The 9,429-nt window shown below is 36.8% G+C and overlaps 1 long non-coding RNA gene across 1 annotated transcript; it reads right to left on the bottom strand.

The window, feature by feature from the left end:
- Positions 1-1,540: 1,540 nt before the first annotated feature.
- LOC137985920 (uncharacterized) lies at positions 1,541-8,977 on the bottom strand. The gene is made up of 3 exons (XR_011119437.1): positions 8,424-8,977; positions 4,329-4,431; positions 1,541-3,289 (listed from the first exon to the last, which is right to left on the bottom strand). It is a non-coding gene; the product is annotated as an uncharacterized lncRNA (long non-coding RNA).
- Between the last annotated feature and the right edge of the window lie 452 nt (positions 8,978-9,429).

Here is a 9,429-nt window from a genome sequence, read left to right as displayed (position 1 = left end):
CTCAGTTGGTTGAGCATCGGGCTGTCACGCGGGAGGTCGCATGTTCGAACCCCGGCCAGATCAACACTCAGGGTCTTAAAATAACCCAGGAGAAAATGCTGCCTTTGTAATTTCATCTGCAAATGGTTAGACTTTCAAGTGTTCTATGATAAGGACTATAAACGTAGATATCTATGTTCATAAGTTCCCTGTGGGGCGTTAAAAACCCAATCAAGATTTGAGAAGAGTAAGGGATAAAGTCTCCGGTGTTGTGGCTGTCCTGTTCTCTCCAACAGAAGTTGCCTGCTTGGTGTTTTCTCTAAAAAGGCTTGTGCTGTATGAGGCCACCTGAGCAGAGACAGCCACAAGTCAAAAAGGGAATTTTGCCCAGTGCTGGAATATGTGAATGTAAATGTACATGTTAAAACACTGTACTTGCCGCAAGAGCTAGTTGATCACATCTGAGCCACAGGGAATGTATTTGGGAAATCGTTATTGACACAGTAATTGCACGCTTATGATTTATAATTAATTCTTAATGTTGTATAGTGCTTACAATTCTTACTTTTTAATATTTCTGAATTATGTCAATAGTTTTCCTTCTTTTTAAAAATTGAATAAAATTTATATTATCTTATTATCAAAAAATATAATAATAATAATAATAATAATAATAATAATAAATAAGTCATGAGGTCGCCGAGACGTCGGAAATTTAACATTACATCGCTAGATTTTACATGTCTGTGTTTAATGATTTTGAGAAACAGACATGTAAATACTAGCGATGTAATGTTAAATTTCCGACGTCTCGGCGACCTCGTGACGCCATTATCAGGGAGTTGGAAATGAATGTGCGAGTTCATAAAAGATATAAAATCCTCCAAGTTTGCATAAGCAAAGAAGAGCTTGACAAAGACTTTAGCACGGGTTGAATCTGTTTGCAAGTTCAGTCGTGGTCTTAATTGTTTGATGTAAAGCATTTTGTTAACGAGACAGTCCAATTTGTTCATGCATTTCTTCAACACTCTAAAGCAGCTGAGGAGGTCCTCAGGGACATGAAAACAAGCGTTTACGTATCCGTTTTTGTAACGGATTCCTTACGGAATCTTGAATTTCCGCTAACGGAAATTCAGTTAACCGAAGCGGGAAACACGTGTGTACGTTACTTTTCCGCGACTGCGGCTTCGCGGAAACGCATTCCTTAAACTCGTGTATCCGCGAGGTTTCCGTGACCACGGAATTACTAACAACCGTCATGTTTCCGTAACTCGTAAATACAAGGGACACACGATAATCCGCTGAATTTCTGCGGTTCGGAAACTTAACCTTAATTTTCAATCGGAGGGTTGGCTTTTCCTGGAGAAGCATTTAGTGGAAAGAAGCCTAGAAAGCGAGTTATAAGCCGCTAACTTTGAAAGGGGCTTCCTTGTCATGATCGCGCGGTATTGAACTCTACAATAACGCGTAGCTAAACCTCACATTACGTAAAAACAAGGTAAAACTTGGCAAACATCATTAGACCCACTGCATATGCACACTCAGTTCATTCAAGGTTATGCTTTATTATCAGGTTATCAAGAAGGCGTTTTATCAATGATGGCAACAGCATATAATAAACTACTTTGATAAAATTGTAAAAATTCTAGTCATAATGAATTAAAAATTTCTTGACTTTACTTCCGAAATCTTTAAAAATTCTGATTCAATAGTATCTTATCTGAATTTAAAATTGATATGATCAGTATCATTTACTCTATTATCTTTCATTTTCTGTACATATAAATCGATATTACCAAAATATAACAAATAGCAATTTCATACAATAGTTAAATGTTCTATTTTTCGCACCTAACGGCTTGTCCAATTTCGAGAATGAAGAAATCACTCATACCTATTAATTTCAAATATTGCTCGAGATTTTTCGAATTTTGTTTACAATACACTCTCTACTTAAGTTTTATCGATGAAAGTCTTGTCAACAAACTTTCATCCAGGCTTGAGTTCCTTTGTCTGTCCTATCATTTCTTTACTTTTTGCTTTAGACTTTGCTTATCGTTTACATTAAAAATAGCAAGACGATTCTTATATCCAATTGTTTCGATTGTCCAAAGGATACTTAAAGTGATTACTGACATGTCTACACGCATTTGAGAGAGCACAGTGCAAAATGGACATAAAATAATGCCTTAAACTGATGTGATTGTAACTGATATAACTTAGCAGCCTTACAACCTCTATTGGTTGGTTAACACGATGCTCAGTTATGGGAAATACATTTCTACTTCAATGGTCTTCCCCATAACTAAGTTCTGTAGTCATCATTTTACTAAGATGATTGACCAACCAATGCATATATTAATATTCATCTGGACATATGAATCAAACAAAGGCTCAGCTCCCTTAACTTTAAGGGATATTTATACGATGACATCATAATATTTGAATACGAGTCACGGTATCAGAATCATTCTGACCTTGCTTTCCTCATGGTAATTAGCACTATTGTTGTTTTAACCCCATTAGGATTTGAAACTTGAATAAGTTAGGAAAAACAGAATTAATTGTGGTAATTCTAGTCAAATGATGCCTTCCTGCAAATGTCCCCTTCTTGCCAGACTTGACGTCAATTCATTGAAACCAAATATTACAATAATAAGAAATGGTCTAAAGTACAGAAAAAATGCTGCTGAGTTGACATCTGTACAGTGAACTGTAAAACTGGAAAAACCTATTCTTCTTGCATCTATGGCTACCACGCTAAACCACGTTTGAACCACGCTAAAGTTACTGTGCTGCAGCATAGCAACCATTACAAACACTGTTGCATACCTTGCCCTTACTCTGCTTCAATGTGCCAGCAGATATTTGAGTTGAAAAAAAATACGGTGTGTTGCAGAGTTAAAAGTACAATGAAATGAAAAAAAGAAAATAAATAATAACTAAGGAGACTTTTAACTCTGGGTCAATCGCACAGCCCAGAAAGGGTAGGTTTGTGGCAGAGGTCTGCTTGACATATTTTGACCAGCCACTCTTGTAACTTTTGCTGCCGTTCTTTGTTGCCTCTTGCTCATACGAGCCTTGTAAGTGCCATCCAAGACTGCTTTAATATTGCGTAATTTGCTCCTTTCCCACTGTAGCGGTTTCACATCCCTTGCAGAGGGTCCACTTGTTTGTCCTCCATCTTCATCACTCTCCTCTGATGACATAAACTCACAGCATTGTCTAGTGTTAGCAAATCTCTTGCTCTGTCCTTGTCCTGTGTGGAGAGTGCTGCTTTTTGCACAATTTCTAGTCAATAATTCAATTTCTAAAAACCCAACAATAGATAACTATCAGATGAAACACTTGAACAAAATCATTTTCTTACTGTATACAACATGAACAAAAAAAAAAAAACAGAGTATCATGAACAACCTGTCTTAAAATACCATAGAAGGGATTGGTTGCACTACCATGCGATGGACAATTGATTATAAGATACTTATATACATTTTGTATAAATGGATAGTGCATTTCCATTATTTTACTCTTTGTCACCAATGCAAGACCAAAGCAATTAAAGACCACCTTTGCCATGCAAATCCACTTATGTCCAGAATTGACCCTAATGAAATGCACGTCGAATTTTGACCTCCAACACGAAATTTCCCGTTAAGTATAAGCATTTTCTATCTTTTTAAGATAAAAGTTAGGGTTAGCGTCATTTTAAGGTTAGGGTAACTACTGCTGTGTATCTTTATTTGAAGATAAGAGTACAATGTATAGGGGACACTTTATGATGTTAATTGTCTGTAGTCTTAGACTTGAGTGGTGTTGAAGTTGGGGCGAAGACCAAGGAGACGCTTCATGAGGTTTAATGAAAATAATCGGTGTGCATCTAATTAATCAATCCTGGACATATCTGTGCAAGCCATTTGTCTTCTCATGATCATTATTTCAATCACAGACACTCTATATTGCCCTTGTTGCTATCAATAGAAATTACATCAACTGATTTGCCAACACCAATTATTCTACATGTACTGTACATGTACATGGCACACACCATTGTCAAAAAAAGGTACAGAATCATGATACAATGTACCATGACTTCTAAGAGATGTAACAGTGGGGAAGGGGAAGATAAGAAAATAACATCCTTTTTACATTGCCAAAAGAATGGAAGCAATAACTGGTGTGAAGAGGTGGTTTTACTCGCAATTCATGTGCTCTTTTGTATTCTAAGGAAGGGCAGTTTGACAGACTATTCAGTATTGCCTTCTGTTTTGTTATACCTGATGACATAGGATTTACAATACCCTGGAGAGGTACTGCACAAAAATGCAATGTGTTAATATGAACTGTACCTTTTATCTCTGCCTTGAGCCATTTTTCCTTTCCAAAAATTAATTTCCTCTGATTTCTTTGACAATAATTTCCTCAATCTTCTTGTTCCCTTCATGGTCATATCTCAAGGGTTTAAGACAAAGCAAATCAAATGATTAAAATTAAAATGAACATGCAGGTAAGGTAATTTCCACCTACATGTAGGTGGCATCTCTTAGCTAGAGGGTGTAATCATTGGAAGTACATGTACCATTTGGATATGAAGTACATGTACAGTGTAACATGCTTTGTAAGATGTAATTATGCTTGCTAGAAGTAGAGAATCATTATCTTAAACCAAGGTCATGAATCATATTTTCAAAATGATATTTTAACACAATTGACCAAATTGCTATTTTAACTCTCAAAGAGTTAACAGCTCTTGCACTACTCTAACCCTGTCAATGAAAGCCAATTGTAAAGTCACAACTCTCTTTGAAATTCAGCAGCAGATAAAACCTTAAATTGCATAATCTCAGCAATGTAACATCATGCTTTCAAAATAAAATTTTGACATCATTGACAAAAGTGCAGCCACTTTGTCCACTCAAAGATGGACAAAAAGCTTTGGCACAGCCCACTCCAAGATGGGCAGCCTGACTTTTGTCAATGAAAGCCAATTACTGTTAAGTCAAACCTCTCTTGGAAACTCAGTTGACAATATAGTTGGCATAACCTAACCTCAATGAAATAATACTTTTAAAATAAAATTTTGACATCATTGACAAAAGTGCCATTTTGTCCACTCAAAGATGGATAAACAGCTTTGGCACAGCCCACTCCAAGATGGGCAGCCTGACTTTTGTCAATGAAAGCCAATTATTGTTAAGTTACAACTCTCTTTGAAACTCAGTGAGCAATATAATTTGCATAACCCAACCTCAAAGGAATCATACGTTCCAAATGAAATTTGGACATCATTGACAAAAGTGCCATTTTGTCCACTCAAACATGGATAAACAGCTTTGGCACAGCCCACTCCAAGATGGGCAGCCTGACTTTTGTCAATGAAAGCCAATTATTGTTAAGTCACAACTCTTTTTGAAACTCAGTGAGCAATATAATTTGCATTTTTTATAACCTAACCACAACAAAATCATAATGTTCAAAATGAAATTTGGACATCATTGATAAAAGTGCCATTTTGTCCACTCAAAGATGGATAAACAGCTTTGGCACAGCCCACTCCAAGATGGGCAGCCTGACTTTTGTCAATGAAAGCCAATTATTGTTAAGTCAAACCTCTCTTGGAAACTCAGTTGACAATATAATTGGCATAACCTAACCTCAATGAAATCATACTTTTAAAATAAAATTTTGACATCATTGACAAAAGTGCCATTTTGTCCACTCAAAGATGGATAAAAAGCTTAGGCACAGCCCACTCAGAGATGGGCGGCCTGACTTTTGTCAATGAAAGCCAATTATTGTTAAGTCAAAACTCTCTTTGAAACTCAGTGAGCAATATAATTTGCATTTTTTATAACCTAACCACAACAAAATCATAATGTTCAAAATGAAATTTTGACATCATTGATAAAAGTGCCATTTTGTCCACTCAAAGATGGATAAACAGCTTTGGCACAGCCCACTCCAAGATGGGCAGCCAGACTTTTGTCAATGAGAGCCAATTATTGTTAAGTCAAACCTCTCTTGGGAACTCAGTTGACAATATAATTGGCATAACCTAACCTCAATGAAATCATACTTTTAAAATAAAATTTTGACATCATTGACAAAAGTGCCATTTTGTCCACTCAAAGATGGATAAAAAGCTTAGGCACAGCCCACTCAGAGATGGGCGGCCTGACTTTTGTCAATGAAAGCCAATTATTGTTAAGTCACAACTCTTTTTGAAACTCAGTGAGCAATATAATTTGCATTTTTTATAACCTAACCACAACAAAATCATAATGTTCATAATGAAATTTGGACATCATTGATAAAAGTGCCATTTTGTCCACTCAAAGATGGATAAACAGCTTTGGCACAGCCCACTCCAAGATGGGCAGCCAGACTTTTGTCAATGAGAGCCAATTATTGTTAAGTCAAACCTCTCTTGGAAACTCAGTGGACAATATAATTGGCATAACCTAACCTCAATGAAATCATACTTTTAAAATAAAATTTTGACATCATTGACAAAAGTGCCATTTTGTCCACTCAAAGATGGATAAAAAGCTTAGGCACAGCCCACTCAGAGATGGGCGGCCTGACTTTTGTCAATGAAAGCCAATTATTGTTAAGTCAAAACTCTCTTTGAAACTCAGTGAGCAATATAATTTGCATTTTTTATAACCTAACCACAACAAAATCATAATGTTCAAAATGAAATTTGGACATCATTGATAAAAGTGCCATTTTGTCCACTCAAAGATGGATAAACAGCTTTGGCACAGCCCACTCCAAGATGGGCAGCCAGACTTTTGTCAATGAGAGCCAATTATTGTTAAGTCAAACCTCTCTTGGGAACTCAGTTGACAATATAATTGGCATAACCTAACCTCAATGAAATCATACTTTTAAAATAAAATTTTGACATCATTGACAAAAGTGCCATTTTGTCCACTCAAAGATGGATAAAAAGCTTAGGCACAGCCCACTCAGAGATGGGCGGCCTGACTTTTGTCAATGAAAGCCAATTATTGTTAAGTCACAACTCTTTTTGAAACTCAGTGAGCAATATAATTTGCATTTTTTATAACCTAACCACAACAAAATCATAATGTTCAAAATGAAATTTTGACATCATTGATAAAAGTGCCATTTTGTCCACTCAAAGATGGATAAACAGCTTTGGCACAGCCCACTCCAAGATGGGCAGCCTGACTTTTGTCAATGAAAGCCAATTATTGTCAAGTCAAACCTCTCTTGGAAACTCAGTTGACAATATACAATTGGCATAACCTACAAGTAACCTCAATGAAATCATACTTTTAAAATAAAATTTTGACATCATTGACAAAAGTGCCATTTTGTCCACTCAAAGATGGATAAAAAGCTTTGGCACAGCCCACTCAGAGATGGGCGGCCTGACTTTTGTCAATGAAAGCCAATTATTGTTAAGTCACAACTCTCTTTGAAACTCAGTGAGCAATATAATTTGCATTTTTTATAACCTAACCACAACAAAATCATAATGTTCAAAATGAAATTTGGACATCATTGATAAAAGTGCCATTTTGTCCACTCAAAGATGGATAAACAGCTTTGGCACAGCCCAATCCAAGATGGGCAGCCTGACTTTTGTCAATGAAAGCCAGTTATTGTTCAGTCAAACCTCTCTTGGAAACTCAGTTGACAATATAATTGGCATAACCTAACCTCAATGAAATCATACTTTGAAAATAAAATTTTGACATCGTTGACAAAAGTGCCATTTTGACATCATTGACAAAAGTGCCATTTTGTCCACTCAAAGATGGATAAACAGCTTTGGCACAGCCCACTCAGAGATGGGCAGCCTGACTTTTGTCAATGAAAGCCAATTGTTAAGTCACAACTCTCTTTGAAACTCTCTATATTTGTACAATTTGCATGACCCTAATGAATAAATTCATGGCATATTGAAAATTGTACAGCATTGACGAAAGCGTTATTTTGTTTTCTGGGAGATATATTATGCAGCTTTAGCACAGCCCACCCAAAGAAATTTGGGACTACATATACCAGAATGAGAGAGAGAGGTGTATTTAATTACAGTAATTTCCAATACAGTTGACTCCTCATACAAGAATAATTATTATCATCCGGAGGGGTCAGGTAAAAAAAAAGGGAAAGAAAAACCAAAAAAGAAAGAGGATAAAGTTTGGATACCTACTGTAGGTTCTGAACTTGGTTAAATTTTACTGAACATTAATTTTTGGACAGCAGAGAATTCCACTAACAATTAATAGTCCAGGACAGCTGTACATGTATGTGACATAGTAAAGGTAGAAATTGGTACAAATGAGTATTCATGTTTGCATCGGCTTCTGCAAGATGGTGAACATTGGTTCCCACCACGGTTAATTTCTGAAAGATTACTGTATTTGTGATTTTGTATAGCATAGACAAGGGAGCATCTATTTACCAACCTGGCACTTGTCAGAAAGCCTGCAAAATCCTCCCTCTGTTTCCTCAATTCTCTGTAGGGCTTTCTGACAGCGTCCTTTTATATAAACGCAAAAAGAAAATCACCACGGTTGGCTTTCTCGAGATGTCAGTCATTTTAAGTGACACAGGACAATGTCCACCATACCTTAAAGTGAATGAGAGGTGCACAAGTCCCATAGATTCTAACCACTTTTGAAGGAAAATAGGGAGTGTTTTTTAGCTTCAAAGGCACGAGCCTCGAGGGAGGAATGGGAGAATGCCGCCCAGGAAATTTTGCAAATCTAGTTTCTCCTAAGTGGCATCTCCTGCATTAGCCTGGGAGCAAGCTCTCTTGCGGGGTGGGTGGCTCACTCCCCAAGAGAGCTTGCTTGCTGGCTACTCCTGCATTGAACATCATTTTTATCACACATCCTTTCGCATGAACTTAATATTCAGTATGGAGCTACTTCCTTGCCAGGGAATAAAAAATCCCTGATGAAGTGAGCCTCTGTCGCACGAAACGCGTAGGAGAATAAAAAGAGTCATACAAGTACTTGTTCGCAGAAATGCTACAAACTGGCTTAAAGGAACACACGTAACTCTAAACCTCAACATATAAACTTTGCCGCTAAAGCACTAAGGTGATATCTTCGTTCACAATTCTTATGAAAATACATTCATTTCATAATCGCTGTAACTCTTACTCGGTAAGATTTTTCTCGGTAAAGTACTGTAATCATAATGTAACAATAAACGTTCTTGGTAAAACTCATATATTGATTACAACGCATGCAGTAACAAGTTTTGAACGAAGGACTCTTTGGAGTTCACTTAATTTGACCGAGACTGAAAACAATAAGATTGCAGCAAACTACAATTCAGTACTTACGGAACAACTTGGATCAACCGACGTCGACGAGCGCTGTTTGGAACTGAAGAGACTCTTCTTCGCTTTTGATTTGCACATTGCGTCCTTGCAAACGATCGTTAAGCTTTTGGTTGACGGAC

This window comes from Montipora foliosa, unplaced genomic scaffold (genome assembly GCF_036669935.1).
Source record: "Montipora foliosa isolate CH-2021 unplaced genomic scaffold, ASM3666993v2 scaffold_110, whole genome shotgun sequence".
Lineage (NCBI taxonomy): Eukaryota > Metazoa > Cnidaria > Anthozoa > Scleractinia > Acroporidae > Montipora > Montipora foliosa.
The sequence above is the reverse complement of the archived record's forward strand: the minus strand, read 5'-3'. Positions and strand labels throughout refer to the sequence as shown.